At 48.0% G+C, this 19,509-nt stretch overlaps 1 long non-coding RNA gene across 1 annotated transcript; it reads right to left on the bottom strand.

Moving 5' to 3' along the window:
• Positions 1-9,665: 9,665 nt before the first annotated feature.
• On the bottom strand, positions 9,666-12,462 carry LOC122941712. The gene is made up of 3 exons (XR_006390504.1): positions 12,394-12,462; positions 9,850-9,999; positions 9,666-9,723 (listed from the first exon to the last, which is right to left on the bottom strand). It is a non-coding gene; the product is annotated as an uncharacterized LOC122941712 (long non-coding RNA).
• Positions 12,463-19,509: the final 7,047 nt, after the last annotated feature.

Raw genomic sequence — 19,509 nt, 5'->3', positions numbered from 1 at the left:
TGTGCTTCCCCAGTATGGATTGATATTTTTTTTTTCTATAGATTAGAGTCCCTTATTAATGACCTAATATGGGGGAGAAAGAGGGTTTGAATAAAACAAATATTTATGGCTGTCAGCATTAGATGGTGGGCTATCACTCCCTTTCTTTCAGGGATATTATTTGTGTGCACAGATTCAGCGGTGTTGTAGATTCACGGATAGTTTATTAGCACAATATCCGACGCATGTTTTGGGGAAACCAATAGAATTTTTTTTTTTTTCATGTTTGGAATCTGGCTAAGTCCTTATCGATTCCTTGGTCCTTACAAATGGTCTGGAATAAGCTTAAGAGGACTTTGAAAGTTTCTCCCCCTTTTGCATTCACCCGTGTGTGGGAGAACAGGAATCTGCCGGAATTTGTTAAAATCACTGATCATGTTTACTGGTCACGTAGGGGGGTGGTTAATTTGTGTCACCTCTTTGTACAGGGACACAAATTTTTTATTTTTTTGTATAACTCAGATAATACATTGATAGATGTGTTTATGGATGCACGTTTAAAAAACACGCCTATGAGGCCTCTAGGAATAAGGATTGTATTTGTCCATGGCAGAATGTATTCTTTGATTATTGTCATTCCCAGATAGGAGGGAGGGTTAAGATAGCTAGCCTATATAGTAAATTGCGAACAGCACTCGCAACTGTAACTCTATATAAAAGTACAAGTAAATGGGAGCAAGCGTTGCATTGCTCACCCTCACCATTGCAATTGCCTAGTATTTACAGGAAGGTGATAAAGGCTACATTCTCTAATGCTCACAGATTAATCCAATTTAAGATCCTCCATCGCTTGTACTATACACCAAAAACCCAAGCAAAATTTTCCCAGAATGTGGGTATGTGAATGCGGATTTTAGGCATATACTCTGGGAATGTAGCAAAATAAAAAAGGTATTGGGAACAAGTTTTTGAAGCCCTACAAAAGGAGTTTTCGAGATACAGCCCTGGGCTGTATCTCACATGAGAGTCATGTTTTAGGGACGGATAAGATGCGGCTGTGTTGCGGGAAAATGTGCGATTTTTCCGCGCGAGTGCAAAACATTGTAATGCGTACCCAAACCTGAACTTCACAGAAGTAGGAATAGGACCTTAGATGACATCACTGCGCTCATCACATGATCTTTTATAATGTGACGGATCATGTGACAGACCATGCGATGAGCACAGTGACATCACCACAGTTCCTGTCCTGTGCACAGCAAAGATGAAGACAGAAGAAAAGCCGGGCTGCGCGAACAAGTGGATTAAGGAGAGTTAAATTATTATTATTTTTTTTAACCCCTCCAGCCCTATTGTACTATGCATTCTGTATTAAGCTATTATTTTCCCTTATAACCATGTTATAAGGGATAATAATAATAATCGGGTCCCCATCACAATCGTCTCCTAGCAACCGTGCGTGGAAAAAAAAAACAAAAAAAAAAAACCTGCATCCGCACTTGCTTGCGATTTTCAAGCAGCCCCATTCACTTCTATAGGGCCTGCGTTGCGTGAAAAACAAAATAGAGCATGCTGTAATTTTCACACAACGCACAAGTGATGTGTGAAAATCACCGCTCATGTGCACAGCCCCGTAGAAATAAATGGGTCCGGATTCAGTGTGGCTGCAATGCGTTCACCTCACGCATTGCACCTGCGCGGAAATCTCGCCTAACTCTTTTCACTGCTTAGGAGGGCTGCACAAACATTTTCAGTTTTCTAATTGTCCTAACATTTATATTCAATAACCTTTCTATATTGTTTTGTCATGTAAACCCATTTACATAAACATGGTCATATGGGAAAGACATGCAAATTAGCAGAACCCGCCTTGTTTTGCAGCTGAAACATTATTTGCATGTCTTTCCCATATGCCCATGTTTATGCAAATTAGTTTACACGACAAAACAGTATAGAAAGGTTATTGAATATAAATGTTAGGACAATTAGAAAACTGAAAATGTTTGTGCAGCCCTCCTAAGCAGTGAAAGAAGAGTTAGCTGGCAGAAGAAATGGATCTAGGTGCGCAGGTCCCCCAAGCCATCCAACAAAGATCAAGCTACTTTGAGGCTCACTGGGTCGCAGTCAGATGAGAGCTGGTCTTGAATCTCTGCACACAAGGCTGCCATTGTACCTGGCTTTTGGCATACAGCCTTTGTGCGATTATCTGTTATATGTTGCCTATTGTATGTAATGACATTTAAAAAATATAGCAGCTATAAAAATAAATCATGAAAATACTTATAAAAGTTTATTAATCATATGTAAAAATAAAAATATATATATACAATAAGTAAAAAAAATGATTATATTTGCAATTACAAAGATATAGCACTATATTCTAGACCTCTGTGAATTCTTGAACTGCCAAAATTTGCGATAAAAATTTGCGAATATTCACAATATTCAACACTAATAATAAATATATACAAAAGTTAAAAAACAAAGCGCCCTGAACTGATGGCGGGGGCCAAGAAGTCACCGCTGATCCAGGACCCATTCATTTTTATGAAGGTCAGTCTATCCATGGAGTCTGTGGACAGAAGGGTCCGCTTGTCGGTGACCACCCCACCTGCCGCACTGAATGTCTGCTCAGATAGTACACTGGAGGGGGGGCAAGACAGTACCTCCAGCGCATACTGAGCGAGCTCACGGCAGGTGTCCAGCCTGGCAACCCAGTACTCCATGGGGTCGTCGGTGCTCATGCTGTCAGAAGCACCGACTGACCCCATGTAGTCAGCCACCATGGAGGCCAGCCGCTGGTGGTGACTGCTGCTGCTACTGGGTCGTGCAGGCTGGTAGAACTGCCTCATCTCACCCATAAGATCTCCTGCTCGGCTGGAGCCAGCAACCTGCTGGGTAAGACGAGTGGGGAGAACTGGAGCATTAGGCAGAGGGTTGGCCTCCTCCAGCCGGCGGAGCAGACTGGCCCGCAGTTGTTTCATACGAGCATCCTGCTGGCTGGCTGGGAGGAACTGTTCCAGTTTCCCCTTGCAGCGAGGGTCTAACAGAGTGGCCACCCAAAAATCATCCCTCTCCTTCATTTGCCTGATCCAGGGGTCCCTCCGGAGACAGTGCAGCATATGGGCAGCCATGGGGAAGAGGACAGCCCGCTGTGACTCTTCTTGGCTGCCCGTGATCATGAGGTCTCGGTCCTCCTCCTGCTGCCTCTGGGAGTCGTCCCACCCACGTACTAACGGCACCCCTGGCACCAGCTCTCCCTCCTGATCAGACCCAGACTCCTGGACATCCACAACCTCCTCAAAACATTCTTCCTCCTGGTCTTGGTGGAGCAGTGTTGTATCTTCTTGCTCCACCAAGGCACTCTCCCCAGCATCGAGCAGGCGTTCTAGTGTCCTATCCAGCAGGAACACTATGGGGAGCACATCATTGAGGCCGACATGCTCCCCGCTAACCAGCTTGGTGGCCTGCTCGAAGGGGGCCAACACGTGGCAGACCTGGTATATCTGCCCCCACTCCTCATTGGTGATGTAGGGAAGTGGGTGTGACGACCCCGGAGTGCCTAGGTCCTGCAGGTACTCCTTCACCACCCGTCGCTGCTCCCACAACCTCTCTAGCATATGGAGGGTGGAGTTCCACCGCGTCACACTGTCCAACATCAGCCTATGAGGTGGCAGGCTGTTGTCCTGCTGCAGTTTGGACAGTGTTGCGGTGGCAGTTGGGGAGTGTCGGAAGTGGCTGGCAATCCTCCGTACCCTTTGCACGATGTCGCTCAAACTTGGGTATGTGCGCAGGAACTTCTGTACAACAAGGTTGAGGACATGTGCTATGCAGGGCACATGTGGGAGACTGCCAGCATGGACAGCGGCGAGGAGGTTGCTGCCGTCGTCACAGATAACCGTACCTACTTGGAGTCGTCGGGGTGTCAGCCACTTGTGGACCTGAGCCTGGAGGGCGGCCAGGACATCAGGTCCAGTGTGTCCCTGTTCCCCTAAGCTCACAAGCTGGAGCATGGCCTGGCAGCGGACATGCCCCACACTTGTGTAGCTACGGGGACGCTTGCTGGGGGGCTCAGCAGTGGTGGAGACAGTGGCTTGAGGGAGAGTAACAGTTCTCCCCTGGACACCCCGGGGCGGCACCACAAGCTGAGATGCCGCCACATCTGTTGATCCCTCCCCGGCGCCTCGGAGGGACACCCAATGGGCTGTGAAGCTGAGATAACGTCCTTGCCCATGTCTGCTGGTCCAGGCATCCATTGTGAGATGCACCCTGTTGCTGACAGCATGATCCAGCGACAGAGATACATTCTGCACAATGTGCTGGTGTAGGGCAGGGACGGCGGTCCTGGCAAAGAAATGGCGGCTGGGGACATGCCATCTGGGTTGGGCCTGTTCCAACATCTGCCGGAATGGATTGCAGTCCACAATATTGAAGGGCAGCAGATGTTGGGCGATAACCCTTGCCAGGAGCCCATTGAGTGAACGCACCCGGCGGTCCTCAGGTGCGTAGGCCACGGTGCACTCACATGCGTCTGCGACCGACGGCTGGCGTTGGACGGCGGTGGAGGGTGCAGAGGTCTGGCTGCCGCTACCAGTACCACCAGGGGAGGGGGTAGGGGAGTGAGATTGCATTGTTGGAAAGGGGTGGGGTGGGTGCAGGACAGTGGCAGGAGCTGCTGTTCCCTGCTCACTGCTACTGGCGCTGCTGCGACCACCCTTCATCTGGTCCCACACACGCCAGTGGTTGCCTCTCAGGTGCTGGGTAAGGGCAGTCGTACCAAGCCGAGCAACTGACCTCCCTCTCCTCACCCTGACATGGCATAGCTGACAGATGGCAATTGTGTGATCATCTTCTGCCAGGTTGAAGTAAGCCCAAACAGGTGACTTGCGCCCAAACCTCCTGTCAGATTGGGTGGTGCTGGCTTGTGCCTGTTCGGGCTCTGTGCGCACAGGTGGAGGCGGAACCTGCTGCCGCCTCCTGCCACCATTACCAGTGGAGTCCCTGCCATTGGGCTCCCTGGTGACCTGGCGCACCATTTTCCTCGGGTACCTACCTTCCTCATCAGTACTGCTATCACCTGACAAGGGAGGTGGCACCCATTCTTCGGCATCCTTCTCTTCATCACCTGCATTGTCAAACCAAAGGTCGAGCAGTGGTGGAATGAGGAACTTGGAGCCCCTGACCTGCCTCCGCTGTCCCCTAGCTGACGCCTGGGTCTGACTAGGTGCGGGGGTTCTGTGGCTGCAACCTCCTGCACCAGTTGGAAGAGATGTCACTGGGGTACTGACAGGCGGTGCCCTCTCCTCCTCCATCCCTTCCAAAAGGTCCTGAGTAAAACATTTTCCACATTCTAAACATGAAAATGGCTTCTCCCCAGTGCAAGTTGTATGATGTTCACCTCTTCCGTGTTCTTTTTTTGGCTTAACAGTCTGTGAGGAATCAAAAGGTAGGCCGCATTGAGAAAGATCCAATGATTGATTATTGCTTTCAAAGGCTGAGGGGACAGTCTTTTGATCAGTAACTTGTATGGTACCATAATCCTCTACTTTAAAAACGGGAGATATCCGATGTCTGTTTGGACTCCTGGTACAATCATCTGCCAAGAAAGAAATTCACTGTATTATTGTTTAATACCTATGTTCACATTATATCTATATAGGTCCGGTATTGTTATCCAATAGAAAATCATCATGCTTATTAAGAGAAACAAATCAGTCTTGCCAGTCCGATACCCTTTAATAGCTAACAAAAATAAAAAACAATATTACACAGCTAGACATAGTGTGCCTGACCAACAGACCACAAATAAAAAAAAGGTATCATGTCTATGAGACTAGTCATTTTTCTCTTAAGGGCTTGTACACATGACAGTAGCTGTTTTTTGTGCAAATTGTGGATCTTCAAAAACACAGATACTGGCGTATTTTGTGGAACAGAACATTCTGCCTTCTATAGGAGCAGTCCTATCCTTGTCCGTAAAACAGACAAAAATAGAACATGTTCTGTTTTTTTTTTTGGTGCGTGGAATGGAAATTCGGAAGCGGATAGCACACAGTGTGCTGTCCGCATCTTTTGCGGCCCCATTAAAATGAATAGGTGACATGCGGAGTAAAATGATACCTTTCTTTTGTCTGCATGGTGAACTGCTACATAGAAATATTTTTTTTCTATTTATACAAATCAGCAGTTAGGAACATTAAGGCCTCTTTAACATGGGTGAGGGCCAGATGCGATGCGGGTGCGTTTAGGGAAAATCATGCGAGTAGGTACGCAATTTCAGTCATTTTTGACTGCGATTGGTGCTGTTTTTTCCGCGCGAGTGTAATGCGTTTTGCACGCGTGCGAGAAAAGAAAAAAAAAAAACCTCAATGTGGTACCCAGACCCGAACTTTTTCACTGAAGTTCAGGCTTCTGTAGATTTTTTTATTATAACATTTTTATTTTTTTCACATTTGAAACTTTTTATTTTCGTCCCCCATAAGATAATACAAGACCTCGGGGGTACATTTAACTTCATTTTTATTTTCACTATTGATTTCTGCTGTAACTGGGGCTGACATAGTAGCCCCAGTTACAGGAGAAATACACCCCCCAGAGAAGCTGTACAGCAGTATACAGCCTCAGTGCAGGGCTGATCGAGGTCTGTGAAAGACCCGACAGCTCCTGCACTCTCCATAGCGCTTCCTGCACTGTATACACTGTCTTATAAAAATATATATAATATGGTCGTGTTCAGGAGGCTTTATTCTGTAGTTACTACTCACCTGGGCGGTTATCTGTAGGAATGTCCTCTGTACTCTGCTCATCGCCCCTCACATATGTCTCTGTAGGATTAATATTGTTCCGATCTTCACCCGGATTCACAAGCTGTGAAGGAAATATTATAGAAGTCAGACAGTTGGAGAAGTCGAGTGGAAGGTTTTATATGACCAGAGAAGATTATCAAGATGATCAAAAAATAACCAGACAGCAGGGGATATCTGATCCAAATATCTGCAGGTTTCCTGTATAAATCCAACCCGTTGGTTCCTTACTCTGACAACATGTAATGTCTATGGTCAGCTGTAATCCTGCCATCTCCACCTTACTCCTTATACAAGGATCAAACATACAGGGCAATACAAAAATGATGGTGCAAAAGTAAATCCCTGTAGTTAAAGTAAACAAATTGAGCTCTTGAGAAAATAAATCAGTGTTGTGTACAAGAAAGACAGTTTTCATGAACCTGCCCCTTTAGTTAGAATCCCTTTAAACTGTCACCTCGTTTTAGCTTATAGAGCTGCGGACATGCAAGGCTAGATCGCCGCTAGCATGTCCCCAATATACCTGTCCCATAAAGCCGTGTCCTTTTATCGTGTTTAAAAAGTGATTTTATAGATATTTAAATGACCCTGGTAAGGAGCCCAAGGGGCTGTGCTAACCTTCTTGGAGCCCAGCACCGCCTGCGTCCTCTGAATCTCCTCCTTGCTCAGTTAGATTGCCGTAATCTCATGATGCGCGAGCCTCGTGCATGCGCAGTGGCGGTATAGTGTTCCTGTGCTGGCATCAGCCTCAGGGAAGGAACTGCGCATCGAGAGATTTCAGCAACAGCTTTATGGGACAGGTATATTGCGGACATGCTAGCGGCGATCTAGCCGTGCATGTCCGCAGCTCTATAAGCTAAAACGTGGTGACAGAATCCCTTTAAACCTCTACACAAAAGGGGCAAGTTTAAAAAAATAGTGACATTGCAGCAAGAAAAAGTAAAGAGGATTTGAGCCATGTACAAGCAAAGTCCTAGAAAGTCGACCAGGTTGACTTAGAAATCACACACCACGGTATGACACCTTCTAAAAACATCTGCGTCCTAAACCATTGTAACAGCAGCTGCTGTGTGCCGCTGTTCTACTGCTTACTGCCACGGTCCCAGGCACTGTGTTCAGCATTGATCTGCTACCAGTACTTCCCATTTACCCCTGCAGTTCTGGGCTGTTTGTGTAGGTATTGTTGTTCTGGGATCTGCTCCACAGTTTCCCCTCAGTCTCAGGATGAATTAGCTAGTCACGACCATCTGTCTACTCTGAATGACCTGATTACATTAGCCACAAGGATACATAGTCTATCCCCGCCATCAGGAGTACTGTGACAACCTGAAATGCTGTGACTTTTGGATTGACTTGTAGGGCTGATTGGAAGAGGACGAATTTGGTGACATGCCGGTGTTCAGTGATAAGGCTACCCTTCACCTCCGTGAGATGGTTCATTGCCACAAATGTTAGAATCTGGGGCTCAGGAAACCCACTTGCCCTTATCAAGTACTTGAGGGCCTCACCCACAGCAAACGTATTCTGTGCAATAAGCATGCTCAAAGTGTACAGTTCCTTCTTTTTGCTGAGAATACCGTCGCTGGCCACTCCTACCTGGAAATAAGGGTATGGGGCATCAGCAGGATGGTGCTCCTCCTCATTTTCAGTTAGATGCTTGCCAACACCTGAATGACACTGTACTGGAACGTTTGGATCTCCCATGCCTGAATAAATTAACCAATATTGCGCTGGCTTCCACGATTACCAGATCTAACACTCTGCTACTTCTTTCTGTGGGGCTACATTAAGAACTCAGCATTTCTTCCCCTCCCCAGTCACAAGATCTGAACAACCTGAGACAACGCACTATTGAAAAAGTGGAGTCCAGATCTAAGGATATGCTGGCAAGCATGTGGACAGAATGGACCGTTGCCATGTCACCAGTGTATAGATAAAACTTGGACACAGTGTATTTTCCTGTTAATAAAGTTGTTATATTCTCTCAGTTGTGAATAACTATGGGGCTATAATTATGCACCATTTTTTTTGAATCACCTGGTAAAATACTGGTGGAAAAAAAAACAAGACTAAAAACCAAGATCTTCACAGCCATCTACAGGTCGTAGGGAACATTTTATGAGACCTTATCTCCATCTACCTGATCATTCTGTTGGACATTGTGATGTTTTTCTGAACCATCCTTTGGGAGAAAAGGACTGTGACATCTCTCCGGTGTTATTCTCTCTTCCTTAACTGTAGGAAACAAATAAATTTAGTGACTTGAGTTCATTCCTTACATACAGATAATGAGAGGACGTGTGTATTCAGTAAATGTCTATTACCTGGTGATTTGAGGGGCAGGTGACTCTCCATCATGATGTCCTTGTCTCCATCTACCTGAGCATTCTGTGGGACATTGTGATGTTCTTCTGACTCATCCTGTCGAAGAAGAGGACTGGGACATCTCTCTGGTGTTCTTCTCTCTTCCTTAACTGTAGGAAACACATTTAGTGACGGAGTTCATTCCTTACATACGAATAATGAGGACGTGTGGCTTTAGTCATGTCTATTACCTGGTGGTGTGAGGGGCCGGTGATCCTCCATCATGACGTCCTTGTACAGATCTTTGTGTCCTTCTAAATACTCCCACTCCTCCATGGAGAAATAGACGGCGACATCCTGACACCTTATAGGAACCTGACAACACAATGATACAGTCATTACCCAGATCCCTTTATAGCGTTCCTGTATAATGTCCCAGCATTCCCAGCAGTGTCACCTCTCCAGTCAGCAGCTCAATCATCTTGTTGGTGAGTTCTAGGATCTTTTCTCTATTGATTTCCTCATGTATCAGGGGGTGAGACGGAGGCCCCATGATTGGGCTCAGGGTTCTTCCCCATCCTTCAGACACAGGGTCCTGACAGCGCTCACTAGATGTCTTCTTCACGACTATGTAGTCCTGGTTATGGAGAGACACAGTAATAAATATCACTCCATACATTTCCAGAGACCCTCACCTCTCCAGTCATGTCCATCTGTTAGTAACATAGATAAGATGATGTAATGCGACCTCAGAATCTCTTACCTCTCCAGTAAGCCAGAAGAGGATCTCTAGGGTGAGATTTATCATACTCTCCGCCATCTTGTCCCTGTTCCTATCCATCCTTGACGGGTCAATCAGGAGAAGGATCTTATATAGAAGATCTCCACTGAGCAGATCCTATATTGTAGGAACCTGAATGGAGAGAAGAGGAGAATGTAAGATCCAAAAATATAAATTATATATATATATATATATATATATATATATATATATATATATATATATATATATATATATATATATATATATATATATATATATATATATATATATATATATACACACACACCAAACAACTAAAAAAGTTTAAATTGCCCACTTAACCAATTTTAGATATAAAATTTACAAACTATAAAAAACATCCGAAAAAGTAAGGGGGGGGGGGGGGGGGGGTGGAGAGCGACTCCTTCTCAGCCTAGCATCAGAGAACATGGAGCACGCTTATGTTCCCTCAGGTGCACGGGAGCTGCCTAGTATCGATAGATGTCAAATTCTGGGACAAAAGTTGGCAACAAAAAAAATAAATATATTTTTTTATTTTTGGCTCCTTCTCCCCTGTGCAGCTGAGGGAACATAGGCGCGCTCCATGTTCTCTGATGATAGGCTGCGCAGTAAGGCAGCCTAGTATCAATAAATGTCAATTTCCAGTATTGTATCGATTCCAGGACAAAAATTATCGATTGGGTATCGATATTTCGATACCCGCGACAAGCCTACTGTTCAATAAATTACATAGTACAGTTGAAATAAGACATGTCCATCAAGTTTAGCCAAGGGATGGACAGAAGTGTAAACCAGACTTCTACACTTTTGGATTACCATTAAAGGGGTATTCTCATCTGAGACAATGCGGGCGTATCTCTAGGATACACCCCTATTGTTTGACAGGGTGTGGGTCCCAGTGGTGAGAACTCCACCTATCAGACAATGGACGCATATCCTAGTGATATGCCCCCATTAAAGGTGTATTCCCATCACTAGGATATGCGCCCATTGTTCTCACTGCTGGGACCCACACCTATCAAACAATAGAGGTGTACCCTAGAGATACGCCCGCATTGTCTCAGAGGAGAATACCCCTTTAATGGTAATCCAAAAGTGCAGAAGTCTGGTTTACACTAGGGGTGGGCGATATGGCCTAAAATCTATATTGCGATATAATTTTAAGCATGTGCGATATGCGATATATATTGCGATATATTGTTTTCTATATTGGGGGGGGGGGGGTGTTTAAATTTTATTTATTTTTTACTTTTTATTTATTAACTATTGGCCTCCTTAAGGGCTAGAACCCTTGTCATATTCACCCTAATAGAGCTCTATTAGGGTGAATAGGACTTTACACTCTCCCTGCTGCCCTGTGCATAGTGCACACAACAGCAGGGAGCTGACCATGGCGGCAGCCTCTGATCTGCCCCCCTTCCCCAGCCTCTGATCTGCCCCCCTTCCCCAGCCTCTGATCTGCCCCCCTTCCCCAGCCTCTGATCTGCCCCCCTTCCCCAGCCTCTGATCTGCCCCCCTTCCCCAGCCTCTGATCTGCCCCCCTTCCCCAGCCTCTGATCTGCCCCCCTTCCCCAGCCTCTGATCTGCCCCCCTTCCCCAGCCTCTGATCTGCCCCCCTTCCCCAGCCTCTGATCTGCCCCCCTTCCCCAGCCTCTGATCTTCTCCCCATACTATAAAAAGGCTCTCAGGGGCTACTTTTGGGTAGTTTACATCTTGGTGAGAGACCATTGACTGCTAGACATGCCTCTATGACGCACTCAAAGACATTTTGCCCAATACACAGACTTTAAGAAGCAGGATGGTTGTTTTGACAAATTGCCAGCCACCTAGTCTGTTCTTTTGGAGGGGGCACACATGGGGATGGCCCAGGCAGAACACCAGTATAAAGGATCATTTGATCCGCCGACAAACACAAGCAGCAACCAGGATTTCGCAGTTCACCATCCAGACATAAGCGGCCCCTTCTAGTGTTGAGCGAGCTTGTGTTTTAAGTTCGGGTTATTGAAGTGTCCCGTTATGGATTCCGCTACCACGGACCATCACTGAATTGAGAATCCATAACCGGATACTTCAATAACCCGAACCCAAGACTTTAAACACCGAACTTAAACCACAAGCGCACCCACCACCACTATAAGACACAAGCGCACCCACCACCACTATAAGACACAAGCGCACCCACCACTAGCCCCTTCATAACACGTGTGGAGTGAAGTCAATCATTGGGTCATTAACAGGTTAAAAAAATAAATCTCTTTCCACAAAAAACACATACAGCAATAAAGTCTCTCGGTAGAAGAGGACGAAAGACAAAACATAACAACTTAAATTGGTTTGGTCCTGAAATGGTTAACCCCAGCTGCTACGCGCTACTCAGCAAGTTCAAGACACATTTGCATCTATGGTAGAACCCAAGGTACGGGTCACCGTCCAGGACAAACTTCCTCCAGTCCTCAGAAGGCAGATTCTGTCCTCGCTGACCGAGGAGTCTGTCTCTCCAGGGACATGTTATACAATCCTTACCTGACAGACGATGGCGGTGACTGGCCACAGACCTCCTCCTGCACCGCTGGACACTACATGCCATGAGGGAGAGGTAAAGAATAAATACTGAACTCTTAAGGACCTCCTGACGTCACAAGATCATGTGACCTACCTAGGTCACGTGGGACGGCAGCCGGCGCGCTCCTCCTTGCACTGGTATTGGCCACTGTTTGCAGAGACGGAAGGTCCGGGGTGGCTGCTCAGCAGCGTCTGTGGCACTGAGAGGGGAGTCTGACAGAGCAGGAGCATGTGACCACTGGGGAGGGGCTGATACTTGTATGCGGGAGGGGCTAATTGTATACTGGGGAGGGGCTGATAATTGTATGCGGGAGAGGGGGGGGGATTCTAATCGTGTGAGATTGTATACTGGGGAGGGGGGCTGCTGTGTGAGATTATATACTGGGGGAGGGGGACTCTGTAAGATTATATACTGGGGGTGGCTGTGTGAGATTATATACTGGGGGGAGGGGGGCTGTGTGAGATTATATACTGGGGGGAGGGGGACTGCCGTGTGAGATTTTATACTGGGGTAGAGGCTGTGTGAGATTATATACTGGAGGGAGAGGGGCGGCTGTGTGAGATTATATACTGGAGGGAGAGGGGCTGCCGTGTGAGATTATATACTGGAGGGAGAGGGGCTGCCGTGTGAGATTATAAACTGGGGAGGGGGGCTGCCTTGTGAGATTATATACTGGGGGGAGGGGGACTCTGTAAGATTATATACTGGGGGTGGCTGTGTGAGATTATATACTGGGGGGAGGGGGGCTGTGTGAGATTATATACTGGGGGGAGGGGGACTGCCGTGTGAGATTTTATACTGGGGTAGAGGCTGTGTGAGATTATATACTGGAGGGAGAGGGGCGGCTGTGTGAGATTATATACTGGAGGGAGAGGGGCTGCCGTGTGAGATTATATACTGGAGGGAGAGGGGCTGCCGTGTGAGATTATAAACTGGGGAGGGGGGCTGCCTTGTGAGATTATATACTGGGGGGAGGGGGGCTGTGTGAGATTATATACTGGGGGAGGGGGGCTGTGTGAGATTATATACTGGGGGAGGGGGACTGTGTGAGATTATATACTGGGGGTGGCCGTGTGAGATTATATACTGGGGGGAGTGGGGCTGCCGTGTGAGATTTTATACTGGGGGGAGAGGGGCTGCCGTGTGAGATTATATACTGGGGGGAGAGGGGCTTCTGTGTGAGATTATACATTGGGGAGGGGGGCTGCCTTGTAAGATTATATACTGGGGGGCTGTGTGAGATTATATACTGGGAGGAAGACGGCTGTGTGATATTATATACTGGGAGGAGGACGGCTGTGTGAGATTATATACTGGGTGGCTGCTGTGTGAGAATATATATTGGGGTGAGGGGGGCTGCCCTGTGAGATTATAAACTGGGGGGAGAGGGGCTGCCGTGTGAGATTATATACTGGGGGGGAGTGGTGCTGCCATGTAAGATTATATACTGGGGGAGGGGTGCTGCCATGTGAGATTATATACTGGGAGGAGGGGGGCTGCTGTGTGTGATTGTGTACCAGGGGGAGGGGGGCTGTGTGAGATTATATTCTAGCGGGGAGGGGGGCTGCTGTGTGAGATTATATACTGGGGGAGGGGGGCTGTGTGAGATTATATACTGGTAGGAAGATGGCTGTGTGAGACTATATACTGGGTGGCTTCCGTGTGAGAGTATATACTGGGGGGAGGGTTACTGCTATGTAAGATTATATACTGGGGGGAGGGGGGATGCTGTGTGTGATTGTGTACCAGGTGGAGAGGGCGGCCGTGTGTGATTGTGTATCGGGGGGAGGGGGGCTGTGTGAGATTATATTCTGGTGGGGAGGGGGGTTGCTGTGTGAGATTATATACTGTGGGGAGGGGGGCTGTGTGAGATTATATACTGTGGGGTGGGGGGCTGCCGAGTGAGATTATATACTTGGGGGAGGGGGGCTGTGTGACATTATGTACTGGGGGGCAGCTGTGTGACATTAAATACTGGGGGGGGGCTGTGTGAGAATATATACTGGGGTGTGAGATTATATACTGTGGGGTGGGGGGCTGTGTGAGATTATATACTGGGGCGGGGGGCTGTGTGAGATTATATACTGGGGCGGGGGGGCTGTGTGAGATTATATACTGTGGGGAGAGAGGCTGCCGTATGAGACTATATACTGTGGGCGTCTGTGTGAGATTATAAACTGGGCGCAGCTGTGTGAGATTATACACTGGGGGAGAGGGGCTGTGTGAGATTATACATTGGGGGAGGGGGGGGGCTGTGTGAGATAATACATTGGGGGGAGGGGGGCTGTGTGAGAATACATTGGGGGGAGGGGGGGGCTGTGTGAGATAATACACTGGGGGGAGGGGGGGGCTGTGTGAGATAATTCACTGGGGGGGAGGGCTGTGTGAGATTATACACTGGAGGAGGGGCTGTGTGAGATTATACACTGGGGAGGGGCTGTGTGAGATTATACACTGGGGGGAGGGGGGGGGCTGTGTGAGATTATACACTGGGGAGGGGGGGGGCTGTGTGAGATTATACACTGGGGAGGGGGGGGCTGTGTGAGATTATACACTGGGGAGGGGGGGCTGTGTGAGATTATACACTGGGGGTAGGGGGGCTGTGTGAGATTATATACTGGGCACAGGGGGGCTGTGTGAGATTATATGCTGGGGGGAGGGGGGCTGCCATGTGAGATTATATACTAGGGGAGGGGGGCTGTGTGACATTATGTACTGGTGGCGGCTGTGTGACATGTACTGGGGGGTTGAGATTATATACGGGGGGAGAGGGGCTGCGGTGAGAATTTTTACTGGGGGGAAGGGCGTCCGTGTGAGATTATATACTGGGGAGAGGGGGGCTGTGTGACATTATGTACTGGTGGCGGCTGTGTGACATGTACTGGGGGGTTGAGATTATATACGGGGGGAGAGGGGCTGCGGTGAGAATTTTTACTGGGGGGAAGGGCGTCCGTGTGAGATTATATACTGGGGAGAGGGGGGCTGTGTGAGATTATATACTGGGGACGGCTGTGTGAGATTATATACTGGGGGAAGGGGGCTGCAGTGTGAAATTATATACTGGGGGAGGGGGGCTTCCTTGTAAGATTATACACTGGGGGGAGGGCGGCTGTGTGAGATTATATACTGGGTGGAGGGGTGCTGTGTGAGATTATATACTGGGAGGAGGACCCCTGTGTGAGATTATATACTGGGTGGCTGCCGTGTGAGATTATATAATGGGGGAGGGGGGCTGCCGTGTGAGATTATATACTGGGGAGAGGGGGGCTGCCATGTGAGATTATATACTGGGGGAGGGGGGGCTATGTGAGATTATATACAGTAGGGAGAGGGGCTGCCGTGTGAGATTATATACTGGGGGGAGGGGGGGCTGCCGTGTGAGATTATATACTGGGGGGAGGGGGGCTGCCGTGTGAGATTATATACTGGGGGGCTGCCGTGTGAGATTATATACTGGGCGGCTGCCGTGTGAGATTATATACTGGGGGGGCTGCCGTGTGAGATTGCATACTGGGGGGCGGCTGTGTGAGATTATATACTGGGGGAGGTGGGTTGCCGTGTAAGATTATATACTGGGGGGAGGGGTGCTGCCGTGTAAGATTATATACTGGGGGGAGGGGGGCTGTGTGAGATTATATACTGGGGGAGGGGGGCTGCTGCCATGTGAGATTATTTACTGGGTGGAGGGCGGCTGTGTGAGATTATATACTGGGGGGAGTGGGGCTGTGTGAGATTACATACTGGGGGAGGGGGGCTGCTGCCATGTGAGATTATTTACTGGGTGGAGGGCGGCTGTGTGAGATTATATACTGGGGGGAGTGGGGCTGTGTGAGATTTTATACTGGGGGGAGTGGGGCTGTGTGAGATTTTATACTGGGGGGAGTGGGGCTGTGTGAGATTATATACTGTGGGGAGAGGGGCTACCGTGTGAGATTATATACTGGGGGGAGGGGGGCTGTGTGAGATTATATACTGGGGGGAGTGGGGCTGCCGTGTGAGATTTTATTCTGGGGCAGAGGGGCTGCCGTGTGAGATTATATACTGGGGGGAGGTGGGCTGCCTTTTGAGATTATACACTGGGGGAGGGGGGCTGTGTGAGATTATATACTGGGAGGAGGTCCCCTGTGTGAGATTATATACTGGGTGGCTGCCGTGTGAGATTATATAATGGGGGAGAGGGGCTGCCATGTGAGATTATATACTGGGGGGAGAGGGGCTGCCCTGTGGGATTATATACTAGGGGAGAGGGGCTGCCCTGTGGGATTATATACTAGGGGAGGGGGGTTGTGTGAGATTATATACAGCAGGGAGGGGGGCTGCCGTGTGAGATTATATACTGGGGGGAGGGGGGCTACCGTGTGAGATTATATACTGGGGGGAGAGGGGCTGCCGTGTGAGATTATATATTGGGGGAGAGGGGCTGCCGCGTGAGATTATACCATCCGAAAAAAATATATACCCCAACCATGGGATAATTACTTATTCAAGTAATGACCAAGCCTTTGGCAATACAATAAATACATAACCTACATAGACAAATGCCAGACCGCTGGTACTCATTACATTCTTTATTACAAAAAACATTATAATTTAATTACATACATGATTAAAAGAATCGGTGCAGGAGATAAAAAGCAACATCACTGGAGGAGGACACAGTAGGGGTAATTGTCCTATTTCCTGCTTCTAATGAATTTCCATATATGCATCTTGTGAACAATCATGTTGAAGGGATAGGGACTAGTGTCCACTGTACGTTTCCTCCAGTGATGTTGCTTTTTATCTCCTGCACCGATTCTTTTAATCATGTATGTAATTAAATTATAATGTTTTTTGTAATAAAGAATGTAATGAGTACCAGCGGTCTGGCATTTGTCTATGTAGGTTACAAGTGAGATTATATACTGGGGGGAGGGGGCTGTCATGTGAGATTATATACTGGGGGGAGGGGGGCTGTCATGTGAGATTATATACTGGAGGAGGGGGGCTGCCGTGTGAGATTATATACTGTAGGAAGGGGGCTGCCGTGTAAGATTATATATAGGGGGAGGGGGGCTGTGTGAGATTATATACTGGGGGAGGGGGACTTCTGTGTGAGATTATATACTGGGGGGGAGGGGGGCTGTGTGAGATTATATACTGGGTGGAGGAGGGTTGCTGTGTGAGATTATATAGTGGGAGCGGCTGTGTGAGATCATATACTGGGGGGAGAGGGCCTGCCTTGTGAGATTATATACTGAGAGGAGGACGGCTGTGTGAGATTATATACTGGGGGTAGGGGGGCTGCTGTGTGTGATTGTGTACCGGGAGAGGGGGCGGCCATGTGTGATTGTGTACCGGGAGAGGGGGCGGCCGTGTGTGATAGTGTACCGGGAGAGGGGGCGGCCATTTGTGATTGTGTATCGGGAGGTGGGGGCTGTCATGTGAGATTATATACTTGGCGAGGGGGGCTGCCGTATGAGATTATATATAGGGGGAGGGGGGCTGTGTGAGATTATATACTGGTGGGAGGAGGATGCCGTGTGAGATTATATACTGGGCGCAGCTGTGTGAGATTATACACAGATCCCCTCCCATAACAGTGCAAATAGACCTCTAGCACAATTCCCTTAAAATATTGCATCGCATATCGTTATCGCAATTTTTAATCTCAATCGTGCAAAATTCCTATATCGTGCAGCCAATACAAATGAGTCTCAGCATACAAAGTGACTGGAGTAGGAGTGCACACCAGTACATCATATATAGTTACTGGGACATGACAGGAGGAGGACTACGCACCAGTACATCATATATAGTTACTGGGACATGACAGGAGGAGGACTACGCACCAGTACATCATATATAGTTACTGGGACATGACAGGAGGAGGACTACGCACCAGTACATCATATATAGTTACTGGGACATGACAGGAGGAGGACTACGCACCAGTACATCATATATAGTTACTGGGACATGACTGGAGGCAGGGGTGTTGCTAGGGTCTCAAAAAATCTGGAGCCCAAGCCCCAATGAATATGGCCCAATTCTCTAAGTCAACCAATATTCTTCTGTTTACTGTCCTCAGAAATTATAATTCCTCAGCCCCTCCACCATACAGTCCCATGTAAATACCATCACACCATCTCTCCAGCCCCCTCCAATATACAGACCCATGTAAATAACATCATACCATCTCTCCTGCCCTTTGCAATATACGGTCCCATGTAAATAACACCCCCCCCCCCCTCAATATTCAGTCCCATGTAAATAATGACTCCCTCCCCCAGACACCTTCAATATACAATCCCAAGTAAATAAAATCACTGCCTCCCCAGCCACCTCCAACATACAGTCCCATGTAAATAGCATTACCCCTCAGCATTCAGTCCCATGTAAATAATGACTCCCTCCCACAGTCACCTTTAACATATAGGGTAATGGCTAAATACTATACATGGCAAGGACCTACTGACGTCACAACATCACGTGGCACTCCCAGATCACGTGGATCGGAAACAGGAGAGCCGCGCGCTTTTTCCAAGAGTGAAGTTTTTTTTTACATGGGGGAGTGAACCAAAAACCCCTGCAGCGCAGTAGAAGTAGGCGGAACCCTAATAATTCAGTAACTTTTTTTGTACTGATGGACTGTACACTGAGAAGTGGGGGGCTGCCGTGTGATTGTCCTGGTTAGGAAAATGGCGCGCTGTGTAGCACACGTGCACTTGTTTGGTGTGATAGGGGGTAACTGGTTGTATTTTTTTATTTTTTTATTTTTTTTGTGGCGGGGGTTTTGTAGTAGGGTGGCATCTGTGGGTTTTATGTGAGGGATTGTACACTGAGATGGTAGGGGGTGGTTTTGAATGGGGAGGGCTGTGTTTGATTGTATGCTTTGGGGGGGCGGCTACGTGTGTATGCTGAGAGGGGAGGCTGTGTAGTAGGGTGGTGTCTGTAGGTTGTATGTGAGGGGGGCTGTGAGGGATTGTACACTGAGATGGTGGCGGGGTGGTTTTGGATGCTGAGGGAGGGGGTATCTGTCTGTATGGGGAGGGCTGTGTTTGATTTTATGCTTTGGGGGGGGGGGGGGGGCGGCG

Source organism: Bufo gargarizans, chromosome 6 (genome assembly GCF_014858855.1).
Source record: "Bufo gargarizans isolate SCDJY-AF-19 chromosome 6, ASM1485885v1, whole genome shotgun sequence".
In the NCBI taxonomy this organism is placed as follows: domain Eukaryota; kingdom Metazoa; phylum Chordata; class Amphibia; order Anura; family Bufonidae; genus Bufo; species Bufo gargarizans.
The sequence above is the reverse complement of the archived record's forward strand: the minus strand, read 5'-3'. Positions and strand labels throughout refer to the sequence as shown.